The sequence below is a fragment of the Danio rerio genome, chromosome 16 (genome assembly GCF_049306965.1).
Source record: "Danio rerio strain Tuebingen ecotype United States chromosome 16, GRCz12tu, whole genome shotgun sequence".
In the NCBI taxonomy this organism is placed as follows: Eukaryota; Metazoa; Chordata; class Actinopteri; order Cypriniformes; family Danionidae; genus Danio; species Danio rerio.
The window spans coordinates 5,960,283-5,982,535 of record NC_133191.1 but is presented as its reverse complement, the minus strand read 5'-3'; the positions used below and the strand labels follow the sequence as shown (position 1 = coordinate 5,982,535).

The following is a 22,253-nucleotide window of genomic DNA, read 5'->3' as shown; positions in this document are numbered from 1 at the left end:
TTTTTCTTTTCTGAAATAATGTTTAACAGAGCAAGGATTTTTTCACAGTATTTCCTATAATATTTTTGGCCAGAATAAAAGCAGTTAAATTTTTTTTTACTATTTTAAGGTCAATATTACTAGCCCTCTTAAGCTATATTTGTTTTCGACTGTCTACAGAACAAACCATCATTATACAATGACTTGCCTAATTTTCCTAACCTGCCTTATTAACCTAGTTTAGCCTTTAAATGTCACTTTAAGCTGAATACTAGTGAAAAATATCTAGTCAAATATCATGTACTGTCATCATGGCAAAGATAAAATAAATCAGTTATTACTAATTAGTTATTAAAAGTTTAATGTTTAGAAATGTGTTGAAAACAGAAAATGGGGGGATAGAAATATATAGAGGGGGCTAATAATTATGGAGGGGTAATAATTCTGACTTCAACTGCATATCTTGAACTTCCCTGAGATGGACTCAGACAGATGGTTGGTGTGCTTTCTATCTTCCATGAGGGAAGAACACTGAATGAATATTCTGATCCACTAATGTGCACTGAAGCTACATTCTGCAAAAGCAACCCTCCAGTAAAAACCCCAGTGCCAAACATTTGATTGACTTCCAACATTCACAGTTAATAGTTTAATTGGCCATTGGAGCTCACAGAGAAAAACTAAAATCAAGCATTGACTGAGTTTTCCACAATTTTAATTTCATAATTGTACACATAGGCTTTAATAAGAAATAATATCACAGAATACTTTCTGTATAATGTGCTTTTGTAATTTTGTGCAATTTTATTTGATATTTTACTGTGGTTTGACAACACTTTAGTGTGAAATAATCTATATATTGTGTTGCAAATCAATCTGACCAGCAAAACTGAAATCTGAAATACTTTTTAATTTAGAATATATATATATATATATATATATATATATATATATATATATATATATATATAGGGTGATGCAGTGGTGCAGTAGGTAGTGCCTCACAGCAAGAAGGTCACTGGTTCGAGTCCCGGCTGGGCCAGTTGGCATTTCTTTGTGGAGTTTACATTTTCTCCCCGTGTTGGCATGGGTTTCCTCTGGGCGCTCTGGCTGTAGTGTATGAGTGTGAACACAAGCGTGTATGGGTGTTTCCCAGGGTTGTGGCTGGAAGGACATAGATGGCGGTTCATTCTGCTGTGGCGACCTCTGAAACAGAGACTAAGACATAATTGAATGAATGTTCACGCCAATTACAACGATGATAAATGATTGCTATCAGGATGTGAAGAGACTTTCAATCAGCACGTTAACTTGATTGTTTTTACAAATTTAAGTGAATTGAACATAAAACAATTAAGTTTTACCCCCCAAAACTTGTTTGAACAAACAGCAAACATCATTTTATTCTGTGTAACTCTCTAACCTCTAATTAGTTTTCATCCGCAAACAATTCACACAGAAAACACTTCCACACAGTGCAAATGAGTTCTTGTGTTTCTGCTGTTTGCCTCTTGGCTCTGGGTTAACATGTGGTCAAGTATGCTGGAGCCTAAAGCATCTCAAAAGAACAACAGCTGCATAATGAATAGCAATGAGCTCTGGTGCTACAGAGCGACTCCTAAAACAGTCCCCACCAAAACAGGGCAACACGATTCATTAAATAATCCAGTGGCAGAGTCTATCATTTGAAGTGGATCGGAGGACGCTGGCGTACGAGTGTGCCAATTACTTTGAGTGTGTGAGTCAGAGAAACAGCCCTCTCTCCTCACAGGCTTCTGGGTTCATGTCAATGGGCAACAAATGAGGGCTATCGGGAAGTCTAGATCTTCACGGCCATAGAAGGACACCAGACAAGAGCAGATCTAATGACAATGATGACGATACAACCGATTGTTGAACAGAAGACAAGCAGAATAACAGATTACTAGTGTAATCAGCCGAGAGTGTCCTTCTGTGAAAAAAAAACAATGATCAAATAGGTTTCCTGCAACCCAAGCTCATACTGGAAACGAAGCCCCGCGGACGTTTCTGGAGATTGCGATTTACGTGGCCGGAGGTACGTATGGCCGCATTTTGTTGTTTTCGAGCGAACGCTATGGGGCGGTGTGACGCCGCTTCTCCTCTTCGCGCTCACCGGCTGAAACGAGTTTATCCACTTAGCTTGCAGTGTTACGTCGGCGGAGCGGAGGCCCGGAGGAGGAGCCGGCCACGGCGATGACCAGGATAGATTCCGGGGAAGAGCGGTTCCAGAAATTAGGTAGTATGAAAAACAGAATCCAAAAAAATTTGCGATGGGGCGAGAACGTGGTGAGATCCGAAAACACGGTCAAAATCGGACAAGGGCCTGGGTGGCTTTTGAAAATCGTTGCTTGGGTTTTTTTGTTTTCACGGATCCGCGAGAGGCCGCTGTGCGCGCTTTTTTTTTGCGTCTCGGGCGCCTCTCGGGAGCGCGCGGTGTTCGCGCCTGCGGCGAAAAGCCGCCGGATCGAAAAAAAAAAAAGCAAAAGCCCTCGTCTTCGATTTCGACCGCGTTTTCGGATCCCGCCTTGTTCTCGCCCTTATTTTTCGGATTACGTTTCTCGTCTTACCTGATTTCCGGAACCTGCTGTTCCCCGGACTCGATCCCGGTCGTCGTCCACCGCGGCCGGCTCCGGCTCCTCCTCCGGGGCCTCCGCTCCGCCGACGCAATGCTGTGAGCTAAGCGGACAAACTGATTGCATTGGTAAAGCCCTCCACTCGGAGGCGAAATTGCCTAAATATATTACTAGAGGCCTGTCCTGCCAATTATAATTATGATAGTTTTAGTAACATTATTATTACTTTTTTATTATTATTATTAAATTATAATATAAATATAATAATTTTATAATGATTTGATTTGTTAATTTAATGATTGCTATTAGGATGTGAAGAGACTTGTACCTTTCGAAAAAGCTGCCGCCAGAGTCACAGCATTTTACCTTTTACCTCACATTTCTGATAGTGTAACAACAAAGAAGATCCATACAATTTGAATTATTTTCAGTGATTTTTCTTATTTTCAATAAAAAAAAGACATTGACAACCAGTCAGAACTCATTCTCATTTAAAAAGAGCAAGCAGACTGTAACAGTCACCAGCTAGAATTCCCAAAAGACACTCTTCCTCCACCCATCACCTCCATCAGTCACCTGGACTCCATTTCCTATAACTATTTGCACCTCCACAGCTGATACACTTTACCTGGATAATTCCTCGATCACTGCTGCACCTGTTCACAATTATCCAGACTTCTTAAGCACCACACTTTGCTAAGTCTTGTTTTAGCTATTGCAGACAATTTTGGGGTTTTCAATGTTCCTGGTTCCCTTGTTTATCATTTGCATCGCCTTGCCTTTATTTTTTCATCAGACTGTCTTTTGGATTTGCGGTTGTTTGCTGCCTGCTTTGATCTTTGCCTTAGAGATGGGGATATGAAGCCTTATGAAGCGCTGAAGCTTTCCCTTTACAGTTCTGAGAAAAGATTCAAACCTTCGAGAACAGACATTTGGTGCTTACTTAAAATGTATCAGACAAAAGCATGTGCCAAATAAAGCAACCACCACACATCCCATAGTTTCAGAGTTAAGGGTGAAAATAAAAGTCTTACCCTTATATGTTTAATTGGTCATTAAATTCATTTATGCATTAGGTGAGCATTCGATTCAAGGTGATCCAATAGGCTACTCTACATACACTGTTTTTGCTAGGTTCAGGACCCCACCTATGGGCATATATCGCTAAAGAACCCTTTAAATAACAAAAAAGCTGATATTTGCCTATAAATTATTTGCTTATTGTATGTTTTGAGCTATTTTTCCTGAATGATAATGGAGAAATATGCTTGATTTCATTTACATTTGAATAGACATGTTTTAAGACCAACATTTGTTCACCATAAGGTGATGGATGACAGAAAGAATGACATATCGTGTGAGTTGTGTCGATATTTTACAATAGATTATGAAACATTATGAGCCGAAAATGTGTTATAGCTTAAAAGATTATGACACCGCAGACTTTCAACCAGAAAAAAACAGTTTAAAGCAGCAAAACAAAATAAATAAACGAAAATAAATGATCATTTTAGTGTAAAATAGCATTCAACAGACTACAGTATATTGACATTTCTGCTTGAATCAACCTGAATAAGCTAGTTTTTCGCAAACAAGTTGTAGGTGTTAGAATGTCCACCAGCGGTTCACGAATATGTGTTCAGGTCCCAGCGCTCTACCAGTCAAATCAATACAGTGTTTCTGCACTATTAGCATCATCTCTAGACTGATAATAGCTGCAACTCTTCCTGTCGCTTCTACAGCTTCTGCTCTCTTCATTTGCTTAACATTATTAGACTCGCCGTTTTCCATTCCCAGAAACATTACAAAAGCCACAACAGTAATGCATTCTATTCAGAGTAATTCTATTCATGTGTTGTTAGGTGTCTAATGGGAGTTTGTGTCTTACTAAATCAATGTCACAGAAGCAATTACTTGCAACTGATTTTGTTATTATACAAGCTAATAGATGGGGTTTCAGGTGTAACCCGAGTGATTTACTTTGCTGAATAGATTGCATTAGTTACATCAGAACCATGATTTTTCCTTCACCAAACTTTTTGGGTCTATATGGGTTCCAATCTACAGTATTTTTGATGATTGGGATGCAGTTCAACAGATAATCTTTCTATATGTCTGTCTGTCTGTCTGTCTGTCTGTCTGTCTATCCATCTATCTATCTATCTATCTATCTATCTATCTATCTATCTATCTATCTATCTATCTATCTATCTATCTATCTATCTATCTATCTGTCAGTAGTACTACTTTATTGTCCTTGACAGGAAATTCATCACCATATTGCTGCAGACATTTCATAAAAACAAACAATACAAAATACAGCAGTTACAAAATTAAGATAGACTCTTGTTAAATAAACCCACTGAAACTGGTACAAAGGATTTCTTATAACAATTTAACCTCCACTTTGGGACTCTTTATCTTCTACCAGAGGAAAGCAGTTCATAATGTGTAAACAAAAAATGAGTTGGATCGTTCACAATCATTTCCACCTGATTGAGGACACAGTTCTCACATAAAACTTGACGATTAAAATATTCATCATGCCCAACAATTTTCCATGCTTTTTTAAAGAGATGCATCAACTTAGATTTACACTGAACAGATAGGTTGCCAAACCACACTGTGATACCATCTCTAAAAATGCTTTTAAGAACGGCTTTATAATACAGCATCATGAGCTTCTTGTTAACTCCGAAAAGACGCAACCTCCGAAAAAATACAATCTCTGGTGTAAACGAGAACAAACCCACTCAGTGTGTGTTTCCCATGTGAAAGAACTGTCGATGTAAGTACCTAAAGGTTTCTGACTGAGTGATAGAATGGTCGTGTACAACCACTTGACGATGGTCACCTATACACTTTGGGCAGAATACCATCTCTTCTGTTTTCTTAGTATTTATTTTTAGCTTATTTATATCACACCACTCAACAAACCGGCTAATTTCTGACTGAGAGATAACACTAATATCATCATTCTCATAAAAAAAACTTAGTTTGGCTGTGTCATATCGAAATAATTTAAAACAAAATTCTGTGAATGCTTACTTGAACAAACATTTGTAAAAAGTGTAAAAAGAATAGGTGAACTGACACAGCCTGTGCCCTAGTAATAGTGTTCTTTTCATCTGAACGGATATTTTTACCCTTTACAACCTTTAACAAGTATATTTGTTAAAAATGAGAAATACCATTTACATATGCATGGGTCTATCTATCTGTCTGTCTGTCTGTCCATCCATCCATCCATCCGTCCGTCCGTCCGTCCGTCCGTCCGTCCGTCCGTCCGTCCGTCCATCCATCCATCCATCTATCTATCTATCTATCTATCTATCTATCTATCTATCTATCTATTGACATACTTTTAGACTCTACCCTCAACCCACAACAAAGTTTCAGTTGTTGTTTTTTTTTCAGAGCAATGGCAAAAGGACAAACTGTGAGCAGCTGCAGTGTTAAACTCTGAAATGGAAGAATAAAGTGAAATAATCCATGAGTACAGGTGAAGCCAGAGACAGGGATAGATCTCAGTCTATTTTTTTATTTAAGAGAACATCTGCAAATGCTTTGGCTTTTCCATAAGCAATAAGAGATTTCGGTGAAAGTCGCCATCCAAATATATTACTTCTGAAGGAAATTATACACTTCACATCTTTTGGCTTGGGGCTCTAATATCTGTGGTACTATAATCCCATTCTCAGCAACAATAAATGGGTTTCTGAACAGTGAGCGTTTCTGAAGCCTTTTTTCATGGCAGAAAGGATACAATTTAGCAGGCTGAACTGACCACAATTCACACACTAACACCTACTTAGAGCCAACTGACTGACTCCAGGCCACTTTTACCTCCTCTCTTTTTGTCTCTCCCTCTGTTCTGTACTATAGAACAAAATAAGACACATTAACAATAACCTTTAACATAAGCACAGTCATTTAGAGTATACAGAATTGTTAAAATATTTTACATTTTATATTTTATATAAAGAGCATTTATATTTTATAAGTTATGTTTAACAAAGAGATTTTTTTAAAAGGATAATAGTTTTAATAACTCATAACTCATTTTGTCTTTGCCATGGTAAAGAACATAATATTTGACTAGTTATTTTGCAAGATAGTATTCAACTTAAAGTAGGGTTGCACGATTCTGGAATTCTGTACTAGTCGATACTGAAATTAAAAAAAAGTAAATTTCCTGCTAATATTTGAGCGCTACCGTGCACATTCTCAAACAGCGCTGATTTGTCATTGTGTTCACTTGCTCAACAGAAATGTCTGTGATTGGCTGTAAAGCTCATCAGTTCACCAAACTCATCGCTGTTTACTGAGTGTAAGCACAGATACAGGGAAACTGGAATGTTTTAAAGCCGCCATTCATCAGCGGATCGCTCGCATGTCAGCTTGTAGACAAACCAGTTAATTGACTTGACTTTGACACACTTCAGTGTCCCTGTATCTTTGGTTACACTCAGTAACCTGTAGTGAGTTCGGTGAACTGATGAGCTTCATGGCCAATCACAGTCATTTCTGTTTAGCATGTTAACACAATGGCAAATCAGCACTGTTTAGGACCGTGCTCAAGAGCGCTCAAATGTCAGTGTGAAATGGACTTTTTAAAACTTCAGTATCGATTGGAACTGAATTCCAGTCTCGTGACAACCCTAACTTAAAGTGCAATTTAAAGGCTTAACTAGGTTAATTGGGTTAACTAGACAAGCTAGGCTAATTAGGCAAGTAATTGGACATTGTTCTGGAGCCAAACAAAAAAAAAAAAAATCTAAAATGGGCTAATAATATTGAATTTAGCAGTTTTTTTCTATTCAATTAAAGAAATAAGTCTTACAGTGTAAAAATATTATTAATAATTTGTGATTCACAAGTGTTGTCTGTTTATTTACGGTTGTGAATTGCATTATGGGACTTTGATTTCTGTTCTGTCGACTTTTAATGTTGAAAATTCCAACCCAGGCTCATTCTGAAAATTTACCTCTATAAACATTTCTGGAGAGTGCCAAATATGTCCCTGGAGGTTTTTTTTTTTTTGCAGTTTTTGTATTCATGAATCTACCAGAGCAATTTTGAGATCTCAAAATTCTCTCACAAGTGCCATGCAAGCCTGCTGTTCTCACATAAATCCACCAGAGGCCGCTGATGACTGATTGACTGACTGACCAATCGACTGATCCACCCTCCTCCTTCCCTAAACCCAACCAATAGTGTTTTCAAAAGCACTGATTGACACGCCCACTCATTTCCCTAAACCTGACAGTTTTAAAAAGCAATCCAGAAAAAGAAAAGCCCTCGCCTTATTTTTATCATGTTTTCAGATTTTAACCACGTTTTCTGATTTTTACAAACCAATCTCAAATAATTCGTAACTTTTTGATTTAGTGGCTAATTTGTATGAATTCGTATGATTCAATTCGTACAATTTAGATTTGCCCATCACTCAATGAAGGTTGGGGTTAGGGGTGGGATTGGGTGCCACGCCTCCTTTTTTCAAATTTTACATTTTCGCACAACTGAAATCTACAAATTCATAAGAATTAGCCACTAAACTGACAAAAAGTAAAATACTTACGTTTCCTTATGAGATCAGGCTGGATTTTTACCACATTCTCACCCTGTTATTTACTTGTTTATTTTATTTTTAGAATTCTTTTTTTTCTGTCTTTCTGGAACCATTCTTGGCCCGACTTAAACCCCACCATTGTTGTCAACTCCTATCTGCGTCTCAAGTCCGCGGACGTACATGGCTAGCTACTGGACAAACTGGTTACCGCGAGGATCCGTCCATACGGAGGTAAGCGGTCAGCTGGTAAGGCGAAAAGGAACAGCGTCACACCGCCCTGTAGCATTCGTATTAAAGATGAAATCCGCAAATCTGGCAACATAATTCACTATCTCCATAAATGAATATATGTTGGAAGATTCAACTCTACAGTATAACAAAGTGACTTTTATTGACATTATAGTATTTTGAAATAATATAATGTGTATGAAATAATATAATCAACCTTCTTGTTGTTAGACGACAGTGCTAATCACTGTGCCACCCTAAATTCTAAACATCTCTTGAGAAATATCTGAAAAAGAATTCAAATTTCTCTGGAGAATTATTATTGTAATCTTTAACATTAAAGCAGACACAATCCACAAAATAGAAGCTGATGAATATTGATTACTAATTATGAGGAGGAACAACACTTTATTGCACCGTACAACGATCGATCGTCCTTTCACACAGATGTTTGCTCTTTCACTGTGCAATTTTCCACCTGTTCAGTTTTGAAGTTCTCTTTTAAATGCCCAGCGGCTATATTATTAGACAAACAATGAACCCCTTTTTCCAGGTAGTGCCGTAAGATCAATTGTGTGGATCAACACGTTTAACAGCCTTTTGCACATTTCCTTTCTGTGAAAAGTGACCTTTTCTAGACATTACTTTAATAGTAGACAAGAGCCAATGTAGCTGGTGCAACGTGTAAATGTGTTCTTTAAAGTACATAAGGTGAAAATTTCCTTGTTGATGTTTATTATGGTTAACAGTTCTAATAGCCTAACAAAGTTATGCAAGGAAGAATGATATCACAGACACTCCATAATTAAAAATGAAAGAAAAATAATCTATGAGACTGGCGAAAAAATAAGTGGATGAATACATAGCTAATGTTCAAAAATGAACCAATGTGAATATAAAACCAACTTCATCTCAGTAAAGCAGACTAGGATTAGCGCTATTTACTTATGTTTTGTAGCTAAACTAAATATAAATCTACATTATCGATGCTGTAAAAGGTCCCTTATGAAACTGAAAATAGTCGCATCAATCTTTCGCTCGAAGATTTCAGTGGCTGAACAACACTTTAGTGCAGGGGTGTCAAACGTACGGCCCGTGGGCCGGATCTGGCCCGCAAATTAATTTAATACGGCCCCCGAGAGGATTCTGTGAGCTGCAATTTTTCAATAAAATATACTGGTGTTCCAGTTGTGTCCACTGGATGGTGTGTATATCCTTAATAGCATATATATCCGTCTAAGAAAACTAAACATTCACAATCGATTTACCGGTGGAAAATCTTCTTTCGCTCTGCTTGTTTCCTACTGCTGGTTCTGTGTGTCACTCACACAGGAACTCTCACGTGCTCTGCAGACCCACAGAGACTCACCTTTTCCGTCAAAATGCATCCGACCGTAGTTTCTGAATCTCCTAAAATGTCGAGGATTCAGGTTTTACTTTTGCTTTCTAAAGTAGCCGTAATTTGTATGCGTTTTTGCATTACCATTTGGTAGCCGCAAGAGAACCATTAAATGATTAATCATTTAATAAACGACTCAGATAAACTTTATGCTCAGAGAGAACAAGATGACATCTATAACAACTGCAAAAAATCTGTACACCATTAGAAATGGCTAATCAGCTAATTTGCTTTATTTAAATAATCTACACTTTTTATTCTAATAATTATTATAATTTTTAGCAATAATGTCTATTTTTCCTTTTTCTGTTATTTCTCATTTGCTGTATATTTTATTAATTTAATGATGTTAACATATTACATACTTTATCTACGTGAAAAGAGGTGCGCAGATGTACAAATATACATTTGTTGACAGTTTGAGCTACTAATCAGAGTTATCTTATCGGCACAACATCTTTTAATGGGCTGAACATTTTTTAGTGTTATGCCTTACCCAGAATGTAAAAATACATATAAATACATTTAGATCATACACTTTAATCATTACTATTGTAAAGTGAAGAGACTTTTAACCAGCACACCAAAATGTTTCTGAAGACAATCACCTACTGCACCTTTAAAAATAAATGCCTAATTAAAAAAAAGGCCTAATGGAAACATCAAAATGTGTATAAATTTTGAAAATATCTATAGAAAGCATGCTAAGAGTTTTTATCTCATAAACTATGACGGAAACACATTTACCAAATAAATCCCAGTATGTGCATCAAATTGATTTTGTATCATGAAGTGATCAAGATATATCAAAAATGAGCTCGATGGGACGACATTAGTAGAGAAACCAGTGAATGGACCTCTTTGTAAAACATGTGAAATGTTGTATTTTGTCTTTCTAAAATCCCTCAGCCAAAGTCTGTCATCAAATTGGTTCAGTATTATTACCTCCAGAACTCTTTTGAGCATCTGTGCTCCCAAAAAGTGTCTCACATCTCCAAAGCCATCACACCTTCATTTAATTGCATCTTCGTCATTGGTGCAAGTTAATTATTAAATATAAAAAACAGGTCGACGGCGCTTCTTCTCACTGGATGGAAATGATCGTAAGATGTTTTGTGTGATATTCCAGTTTTGTGCTTAAGTTTAATTTGCACCTTTGGTTGGAAAAAGATTGGCAGATTGTAGATTTTTTTAGTTCAAACATTATTGTAAACATTTAGGATACCATAACACATCAATGAAATTTATTTTAATGCAAAAGTCTGAGCTTTTTGACTAGTATTTATTTGTTTTTACCCTCAACTTAATGTTTTGAGGTATGTTTAAGTGGCTCAATTCGGAGGGCGCACACCTTGTTTGCACGATGTTGCCAGCTTTTGTGGCTTTGCTATAAAGACATGTTGAGTGGCTTATTCATTTTAGTGAGTCATGTCTATTGTGATGAGCACCCATATTGACTTGCGTCCATTCATTTCACTGCAAAGTCAATCCAATTATGCAATGCATAATGCACATTATGCTCTTCCCAAACAAACTGCACTCACAACGGAGGCAAGACCTCTGTGTTACCGAGCGCAGTGTTTCGGTGTTTGTTGTTCATCTGCTTGCCGATTCGTTTCTGGAGAGAGAAAGAACTAAATGAAAGATGAAAAGTCTAATGAAGCACAAAGCGCTCTTCAGTTGCTCATCTGTGTAGATTGTTGGCCTGCAGTCCTGACTGAGCTACCACACATCGAGTCGGGCTACGAAGTGATGGAGTGACTTCAGTCACACAAACAAAAAAAGTGTCCTCTGGGGAAAGGACAGACCAATAGGAGTGCGAGAAAACAACCCACTCACTAGTAGAGGATTGGAAAAAGATGGAGGTTTGATAGATTGCAGTAATGCTGCTTTAATTGCGCAAAACTAGCAGTAAGGTGCAAAAGATATACCAGACAAAAGATATATAAAACCAGATATACCAGACAAAAGACACATTGGTTGGTGGGCTTTTATTTTATTATGAAATTTTGTCAACTAAAACTAGACTAAAACTAAAATGATTCAGAAGACTAAGATACTAAAATGAAATTTTAGTCAAAAGACTAAAACTAAATCAAATACTGCTGTCAAAATTAACACTGCATTGCAGCCAACACAACATATTTCGACACGAACACGACTTGTCCGGTCAACTTCATTTCATTTGTAAATAAACATCTTTTCCTGTCATTCAGATCTGCAACACATTCCAAAAAAGATCAAGACAGAATCAATTTAGAGCTAATAATCAGGTAAATTGGTTAAATAATGATGTGATTTAAAACAGGTGATGCCAACAGGTGATTATAATTATGATTTGCTACAAAAGCAGTTTCCAAGAAAGGTCTAGTCCTTTAGAAGCAAAGATAGACTGAGGATCGCAAGTTTACCAACAAATACATGAGAAAATTATTGATGTTTAAAAACAATGTACCTCAAAGAAAGATAGGAAGACATTTGGATATTTCACCTTCAACAGTGCAGAACATCATTAAAAGATTCAAGGAATCTGGAGGAATTTCATCACGTAAAGGACAAAGGTGCAAGCCTAAGCTGAACTGCTGAGATCTTTGATCCCTTAGTGCTCCAAGAATCGTCATTCATCTATAAGCGATATCACCACATGAGCTCAGGACTTCTTTGGCAAACCTTTGTCCAGTACCACAATACATAGTTACATCCACAAATGCCGGTGAAAACTGCACTGTGCCAAAAGGAAGCCCTATGTTAACAGTGTCCAGAAGCACGGTCGACTTCTCTGGGCTCAGATTACCATCACACAGTGAAAATGAGTACTGTGGTGAATCAGTATTTTAGTTTTTAGTGTGTGCTCTGAACCAAAGAAGAAAAAAATCATCGAGACTATTACCAGCAACAAGTCCAAAAGTAAGCGTCTGTCATGGTGAGGGGTTTTGTCAGTACCCTTGCCGAAGGTAACTTGCACTTCTGTGATTGCACCATTAATGCTGAAATATACATAGAGATTATGGAGCACAATATGCTGCCTTCTTTTCCAGGGACACCCATGCACATTTCAACAAGACAATGCAAAACCACATTGTCCTGGCTGCGGTCCTGGCTGCGGAGAAAGAGAATATAGGTACTCGACTGGCCTGCCTGCAAACCTGAGCTGACTCCAATAGAGAATGTGTGAGATATTTTCAAGCTCAAAATGCGACAATGAAGAGCCCACCTTAAGACTTGTTTTTAGGAAGAATGGGACAAAATTACACGTGAAACACCATTAATTCTGTCTTCAGTCCCTAAATGTTTTCAACAATACAACATGGTAAATTCTTGACTGCTTTTTAAATGCTTTAAATGTATGGTCTGCAATGAAGTACAAGTCAAAGTAAATTTAGAAATCACTACTGTCATTTTTATTTGCGTTTTCAATACTGTCCCAACTTATCAATATGTTTGTTTTCCTGATGATCTACAAGTGTTTTTCTGCTGTTGTGATGATTTTTCTTGAGTCTTGTTTGGTCTGAACCGTTAAACTGCTACTGTTTTTGAGAGATGTCCTACAGATTGCAAATTTTGTGGATTGTCATATTTGTATGTGCAAAATCTGTAAAAAAAACATGTATGAATTTATTTTAACTATATAACTATAACCATAATGTTCTTGCAACTGAGAAAGATAGAAGAAAACCGTAAATAAAACTACGTGCGGTTTATTCATAAACTAATTTCGAGAGGATCACGTGCTTATAATCAACACGACTGGCTCCTTATTAGCTCCGTAATCAACCCTATTAGATGATTACAGAAGCATTATAAATAACCTGAGTTTTTTACTGCAGTTATCTTCGTCTTGAAGCCCCCCCCCCCCCCCCCCCCCCCCCTTCCACCCCTACATCCTCCCCCTTTTTTCTGATTGGGCGACAAGGTGGTTCAGTGGCTAGCACTGTTGCCTCACAGCAAGAACACCGCCGGTCCAACCTATCGGGCCGGTTGGTGTTTCTGTGCGGAGTTTACATGTTCTCCCCGTGTTCGCGTGGGTTTTCCCCAGGGTTCCCCGGTTTCCTTCCACCGTGAAAAAAACATAAACCATAGCCAATCGACTAAAACAAATTATCAACCCAATACAACCTTAGTTTACACTTCCCGCTGTGACAAGCAGGGGAGTTCTTGAGACCTACCTGACCTCAAACTCCCCTCTCGCCCTTTTAACGGGAGGGAGCCCTGGGCTCGAGGATATTACGAGCTCTGGGCTCTCTCCCGGGACAGCATGCCAAATACGCTTTATTCATTATCAGCTAAGGGTGAACTCTTGAATTGTATTTTGTTTATGACAGTATTTTACTGGGTCTTTACATGAATAACTACATAGATTTATTTGTTTATGTAACATCTTTCACTGTGTGATGAATATTTAAGAATTAATATTTAAATGAATAATAATATTAGTAAACATTACAGTAAAATTATTACTAGTATTACTATTATGAATACTTTTTTAGAGACATGATACATTTATGGCACTATAGAGTTTTTAACCCTTCGTCTACTTTTTTAGGTACAAGACATTTGACTTCCCTATTTAGGATGAAATATGATTGGCTGTGACATTGTGGATTTTCGCAGCATTTCTGTTCTTTCATTACGGACAAACAAATAACGTCAATGGGGATGTCATTGGAAACGTCACTGGAAACGTCATTGCATTTTTTTAGACACCGTCTAAAGCATCTGCACTCAAATGCTCAACACAAATCCGCTGACTGTTTAGCATGCTTGTCATATTTACATCCCTTATATTTGTAGTATTACACATTGAATACAATGACGTGACTCGATCTACTTCACATGCTGTGTTTTTCCACAGAAAGTGAACATCTCTCAGGTGGCTCTTGGGTAGGCATTGAAGTACTTAATTGACAGCGCTTTAATACCGGTGCTTGTGTGTATGTGTGTTCTGCCCCAATGTTAATTGTGTCCTAAAGCCAACAGTCTGATGCAACATGAGCCCTGACACTATTATTAACAATAACATTTATCTGAGCGATAATTAGAGAAGGCACTCTCATATAAACAGCTTCAAGTGCAATAATTACGTGACAAACATTTTAGCGACAAGAGCGCATGGAGGTTGGCAATTAAGAGTTCTTTGACTTTATGAGAGCCTCCTAATGTGATTTGAAACATAAGCAAGGATTTGGAGCGTGAGTGAGGTCACAGGCTTTTACCGCTCACGGCTCTTTTTTTTCCTCTCCAGCTGCTGTTGATTGGAGCTACGTGTATTTTGGCAGAAACAGCGTGCCGTCGGTGAAGTTAAATGTGAGAAGGAAATGCACTTGTTGAAGGAGGTGGAAGACTGAATATAAACACAGAGAGTAGGAGGTAGTTGCTGTGACCCTGGGGTCAAGCAGATTCACTATTTGTGCAGGAATATTATTAGCCTGTGTTAAGGCGAGTGGCTCTATTACTATGGTTTGTTACTTGGGCAGTGCTACTTATTACCTGCAAATTTTAAACACATACACACAGGACATGCATTCTTGTTTTGGTGATTTATGAGGACTCTAAATAAGCGTAATCTATTTCATACAATGAAAAATGCTTATTGTGTGGCCTTAGGGCTTTGCGAATGCATCTTTGCTTCTAAAAACACAAGGCTCTGCGCACATCATAAGACGTCAATGTTAGGTTAGATTTAGGTTGTGACCAACCCGGGCTCATTGTGGAAACGTAGTCCCGCGGACGTTTCTGGAGACCGTGGAATACGTCCCGGCGGGAATGTACGGCTGCAGTTTTTGTTTTTGCGAATTCGTGAGAGGCTGCTGTGTGCGCTTTTCCGCACCTCTCTTATGCCTCTCGCGAGTGCTGTTCGCCCCCGCGCTGTTCTCGCGTGAACCCGCCAGAGGCCGCTGTCTGACTGACCGGATGATTGACTGCGCGACCGGCCAATCGGCCGACCCGCCCTCCTCCTTCCCCGAACCCAACCAATTTTACCAACCCACCCGCCCGCCAGCTTCCGAAAACCCGAGCGACAGTTTACAAAAAATAAAAAAATAAAAGCCCAGATTTTTTTTCTACCGCGTTTTTGGATTTCGCCGCGTTCTCACCCTGTCACGAAACTCGTTCACTTAATTTTTGGGATTCTGTTTTCGTCTTACCTGATTGCTGGAGCCGCTCTTCCCCTGACTCGAAACCGATCGCCATGGTCGGCTCCTCTCTGCATCTCGAGCCTGCCGACGTACATGGTGAGCTGAGTGGACAAACGGGCTGAAGCGGGGAAGCCCTCCACAAGGAGGTAAGGCAAGCGCGAAAGGGAACACACCGCCCGCAGCGTTCGCTTGAAAAAAATTAACGCGGCCGTACGTACCCCCCAGGACGTATTCGCTGTCTCCAGAAATGTCTGCGGGACTACGTTTTCAGAATGAGCTTGGGTTGGTTGTGACACTAGGTGACCCAAATTTAATGTCGGACAATGTTATTTTTACATCCAATAATTGCTCTGATATTTGGTTAATAGTTTGTGTTAGAACATGACCAAAATCCAACATCGAGCCAACATATGGCTCAAACATATTGACGTCAAATACTGACATTTATTCGTCAGGTATGGCAACTAAAGTCCAACATTTGGTAGACGTCATAGTGGTAACGCCCACGCAACATCAATCTGTAACATCATTAGAGGTTGATATTTGTGTTGGAAAGTGGCCAAAATCCAAAGTTGACATCAAATACTGACATTTATTCATCAGGTATGGCAACCAAAATCCAACATCTAATATACGTCATAATGATAATGCCCAGCACAATGTCAAGCTATAACATCATTTGAATGTTACCTCTTAAAATTAGATTGTTTACATAATGTCACTATTGTTTTTGCTAATTTAAAAAAAGTAATAAAATCTGTTAGGCTAAAATCTAACGCTAAACAGATGAAGAGAACTCATTTGTTACTAGGAGTAAAATTACTGAGCCTACATACAGGAGTCTGAGAAAAAAATTAGAATAAAATATCAAATGGCATTAAGAGGTTTTTGCTATGTCAAGTCTAAAGTCAGTTTAGCAGTTTTTATTTTAAATTGTATCACTATTGAGCGATAATAATTGAGTATTATTGAGAATGTGTCTGTTGCCTACACTCTCAGAAATATAAGTACGTAAGCCTTTACTGGGGTGGTGCCTTTTCAAAAGGTACAAATTTGTACCTACAAGGTCAATACACATACCAAAAGGGTACATATTAGTACCTAAAAAGTACATAAATGTTCCTCTTGACTTTTTTAAATATTAATATATACTTTTGAGGTACCAATATGGACCCTTTAAGTACAAATGCGTACCTTTTGAAAAGGTACTACCCGAGTGACAGCTTGCGTACCTTTGCTGAGTGTATGAAGAGGAAAGACCGTATTTCCTACAGTTGTTTGTCCAGCACATTCACTTGTATGAAGCACACTCACAATTGCACAATGACCAAAATTCAACCCAGGCTCATTGTGGAAACGTAGCCCCGCGGACGTTTCTGCGGACCGCGAGATACGTCCCGGGAGGTATGTATTCGAGCGTTTTTTGTTTTCGTGGATCCGCGAGAGGCCGCTGTGCACGCTTTTTCGCGTCTCGGGCGCCTCTTGGGAGCGCGCGCCGTTCACGCCCGCGCTGTTCTCGCACAAAAAGTCGCAGGATCGGCCGACCCGGCCGCCCTCCTCTTCCTCCTCCTCCTCCTCCTTCCCTAAACCAGAGCGACGGTTTGCAAAAGCTGTCCAGAAAAAAAAAAAAAAGCAAAAGCCCTCGTCTTCGATTTCGACCGCGTTTTCAGATCCCGCTGTGTTCTTGCCCTTATTTTTCAGATTCCGTTTTTTATCTTACCTGATTTCTGGAACCGCTGTTCCCCTGACTCGATCCCGGTCGTCGTCCCCGTGGCCGGCTCCTCCTCCTCCTCCGTTCCGCCAACGCAACACTGTGAGCTAAGCGGACCAACTGGTTGCATCGGGAAAGCCCTCCACTCGGAGGCGAGCCGTCAGCCGGCGAGCGCGAACAGGAGGAGCGGCGCCACACCGCCCCGAAGCGTTCGCTCGAAAAAAAATAAACGCGTCCGTACGTACCTCCGGCCACGTAAATCGCGGTCTCCAGAAACGTCCACAGGGCTACGTTTCTAGAATGAGCTTGGGTTGCCAAAATTCTATGTCTAGCCAACTTTATTTTGACATCCAATAATTTCGCCAAATGACGTTGATTTTAGGTTGATTGTAGGTTGTGTTGTAAAGTGACCAAAATCCAACGTCAAGGCAACATCTTAAACTAACGTCATATTGATGTCAAATACTGACATTTATTCGTCAGGTATGACAACCGGAATCTAACATCTGATAGACGTCATAGTGGTAACGTCAAGCTGTAACATCATTAGACGTTGATATTTGAATGATTTTAGGTTGTGTAAGTAACCAAAATCCAACGCTGAGCCAACATCTTAAACCAATATCATATTGACGTTAGATACTAACATTTATTTGTCAGGTATGGGTTATTTTAAAACACAATTGGTTGGGTTTGGAGAAGAAGGAGGGTCGGTCAGTCAGTCAGTCAACAGCGTTCTCTGGTGGTTTTACGCGAGAACAGCAGGCACGAATGGCACTCACTAGAGAAATTTGAGATCTGAAAAAGCGTACACAGTGGATTCATGAAAACAAAAACTGGAATAAAGCCGTAGCTCCTTGGACGTATTTGGCATTCTCCAGAAATGTATACAGGGGTGCGTTTTTTTAGAATGAGCCTGGGTTGATTTATTATTGTGTGATAAATTGAGTATTATTGAGAAAGTGTCTGGTGCATATGGGGAGGAATGAGTGTACTGTATTTCTTAACGTTGATTGTCCAGCACATTCACCAGTATGAAGCACACTCAGAATCGCACAATGTTTTCCCAGAAACATGAATTGTTTTATATTCATTTTTGTAATTACAAATAAAATTAGCGAATGTTAGAAAATAATTTCTGATCTTTAAGTTCCTCATTTAAATACTATATTTTGGTTGTTACACTGTCAAAAAAAAATAAGTTTCCATATTTCGTGTTTTTACGTTTATTTCCGGTGGTGAATTGTATTATGGGATGTTGATCTCTGCTCTGTCAACTTTTGATGTTGAAAATTCAACTCTACAGTTTAACAAAGTGACTTCTATTGAAATTTTTCTGTAATATAATGCATAATAAATAATAAATAGAGAAATGAGTCTTGTAAAATGCACTCACAGCTTATTACAAGGTTTTTTACAAGGTTAAAAGTTGTCGGATAAACGGGAAAAAAAAAAAAACATGAATCACAAAATCCGAAAACTGCTAACTTATGGATAAATTTTACAGTGTAGCCTATACGTCTCATTTGCAACCCATTCCTCTGATTTATTTGCCACTGCAGAAGAAATCTAGAGAGTATAATGTGTTTTTTGAATCATGCAGGCCGGATGCGAGCAGTCTGAGAAAAGCTCTTGAGGAGATAAGAACAGATCAAAGTGACAAGGAGCCGACAGAACCCAAGCAAAATGGCAGTTCGTGAGAATGTCCACCGAGCCCTTGAGTGCTCTCCAATCTGCCGAGATGGAAAAAGGAGAAGAACGTCATCAAAAGTCAGGTATGTTTCAGTCAACGCAAATTCGCCGACTGAAACGGGTGTACACTGGCATACAAATGTCAAAGTGTCTAGAGAGATATGAAGCAGCAAATAAAATGACAACGGTTTCTGGTAATACAGAGCTGACACGTGTCACATTTGATCAGGCTTCAGAGACGATTCCTTCTTGTTACTGGTCGGGTGTAATAACATTCAATGTAAAATTTCGGTTAAAAGAAAAGGATGTTATACCAAAATAAAAACAATAATTTGTGGTAACACTTTAGTTAAGGTCACATTTCATAGCTTTAATAAACCATTAACTGACACTACTAGCTTAATAAACTACTAACTAGCTGTTTATTCATAGTTAGTAAGTTAGAAGTTAGGTTTAGGTTATTGGTAGGATTCGGGATGTAGAATAAGATCCTACCTTATAACTAATAATGAACAGTTAATCTTTTTATAATAGGCTGGTAATAATCCAGTAGAATTAATAGCATGATTTGTGATCAAAACTAAAGAGGTATCCTGGATAATTCTGTAAAAAAAATACTAGTATCTGTAAAATAACATTTATTTTGGTAACACTTTACTTTGAGTTTGTATTAGATAATGTTCATGTATTTACTAACATGGACGAACAATAAACACATTACAGTATTCATTCATGTTTTGTTAACATTAGTTAATGCAAATAAAGTCATTCATTCTTAGTTCACATTAACACAGTGTATTATCGAATGTTATGTTTTAATAATACATTAGTAAATGCTGGACTATAGTTAATAAATTCTGTACAATTCTGTACAATACTTTTTTTTTTGATAAGAAAAAATGCAAATAAACTACGATAGAAACACTTTTACTGAACAAATTCCAGTATGGGCATGTTATTTTGTCATACTGTAAGAGATCACTAGCAGACTGACCACATTGTAAAACATCTGGACTGTTGCTTTGATTATTCTAAAACACTTTAACTATTTAAATATCAGTGTTATCTATTAGTAATTACCTCTAGAATAGTCTAGAGTGTCTGTGCTCCGCGTCTTCATACGCCACCACACGTTATTTGCATGTCGTCATTGTTTGAGATGTGGGTCATTTATTAAATGAAGAAAAGATTCACGCAGCAAATCCCGTTTTTACTGCTGATATTTAGCGCCAGTTAATCAGGAAGTGAAAATTTTGTTCCCTTTGACTCGTTGGATAGAAATGCTGCTTTATTTACACGTCATTTATGCGATGTTCCAGAGTTTAATTCACATTTTTGGATAAAAACATAGCTAATGTTGGATAATTACCTGCTTATTAATGGTTTTCAAGGTAGTAGTTGTGTTTAGGTATTCGGCAGGGGTGCAAAATAAGATCATAATTTATAAATACTAATAAACAGTCAATATCTTAATAATTAATCTGGTGATAATACAGTGTAAATTGTAATTACTTCAACTAAAGTGTTACCAAATCTATATATTTCATGTATTATTCTTCAAATATTAACCAGGATCAACGTTCAACTCTTTACACACACACACACTTGATATTTACTTTCTCCTCAATAACTACAGGAAGTGTGCGTCTTGTTTTATTACCGTGAAGAACAGGTGAGATTTGCTTCAGGAAGCAATTAGTTAAATAACCCAAGGGTTGACGGTGTCTATCGCTGATCAGTTGAACAGGCGGCATTATTAGAGGTGATTAATGCGTTTATTAATGTAGAGTCCCAATTGATAAAGACAGTAGCCGGCAATGATGTCAGACTCTACTTGTTTGCTCCAGGGGGTAAAGGGATGGAATTTCAGGTGCTTGTTTTGTCCGTACAAACACAGAGTGGGTTTTATATTATATTTAGAGAACATTATATCTGTAGTTTTCAATGATCCTGAGTAGATCCACTGCTCTGTACATGTTGTGTGTTTACTTTACAATAAGGTTCCATTAGTTCATGCTAGTTCATGTATCTACTATCAAAATGAACGACACATTGTACAGCTTTCATTAATAATGGTTTAACATTTAGTATGCCTTATGTTTGCACGGTTGCTGTTAAGCAAGGTTCAAGTCCCAGCTGGGCCAGTTGGCATTTCTGTGTGGAGTTTACATGTTCTCCCCATGTTGGCGTGGGTTTCCTCCGGGTGCCCCGGTTTCCCTTACAATCCAAACACATGCGCTATAGGTAAAATAAATAAACTAAATTGCCCGTAGTGTATGGATGTGTGTGTGAATGAGTGTGTATGGGTGTTTCCCAGTAGTGGGTTGCAGCTGGAAGGGCATTCGCTGTGTAAAGCATATGCCGTAATAGTTGGTGGTTCATTCCCTATGGCAACCTTTGAAATAGAGACTAAGCCGAAGGAAAGCGATTGAATGAAGTTGACATTGTTTGAGATGTCTTTGTTATGACAACTTGACATTACCAATCACAACATGTCAGTGTCATGCAAGTTTACATGCAAATGTTAGACAGTAGTTTACAGGTCACACACTGTGGTTAAAGTGTTTTGAGGTGGTTACATGATATTCTGCAAGAATTTAGTTTTCATGGATAATCTGCACCTATTATAATAATCAGTGTAAAAAAAATGAATAAAATTTGTTGATGTGTTACAACCTCAAGTTCTCATGTCATCTGAAAACTGAAGCAAACTGTCAAAAAACAAACCAAAAATGTTCCAAATTAGAATTTTTGCAGTCTTTACGTAATTTAATCTCTTTGTGTTCCTTAACCAGTTAAACTCTGCTGTCATTTTGGGATTTCCGCCTGGATTTTGCCTACCCAAATTAAAAAGCTTCCCAAATCCACATGCAGTGGTGTAAATGCAAAAATTTGTTATCAATTTAAAGAAAAGCCTTTGAATTTTGGTCCTATACAAGCCACA

At 38.2% G+C, this 22,253-nt stretch overlaps 1 long non-coding RNA gene across 2 annotated transcripts in view; it reads left to right on the top strand.

Annotated features, from left to right (window-relative positions):
* The window catches only part of LOC137487832 (uncharacterized), a 49,795-nt gene extending 27,852 nt beyond the window's left edge, over positions 1-21,943 (top strand). The window contains exons 3-4 of one of the 2 annotated variants that reach the window (XR_012391946.1): positions 15,015-15,208; positions 19,221-19,539. This is a non-coding gene — a long non-coding RNA (uncharacterized lncRNA). Of the gene's footprint in view, positions 1-15,014; positions 15,209-19,220 lie in introns of both variants that reach the window. The other variant, XR_012391947.1, reaches the window with a different exon arrangement.
* Positions 21,944-22,253: the final 310 nt, after the last annotated feature.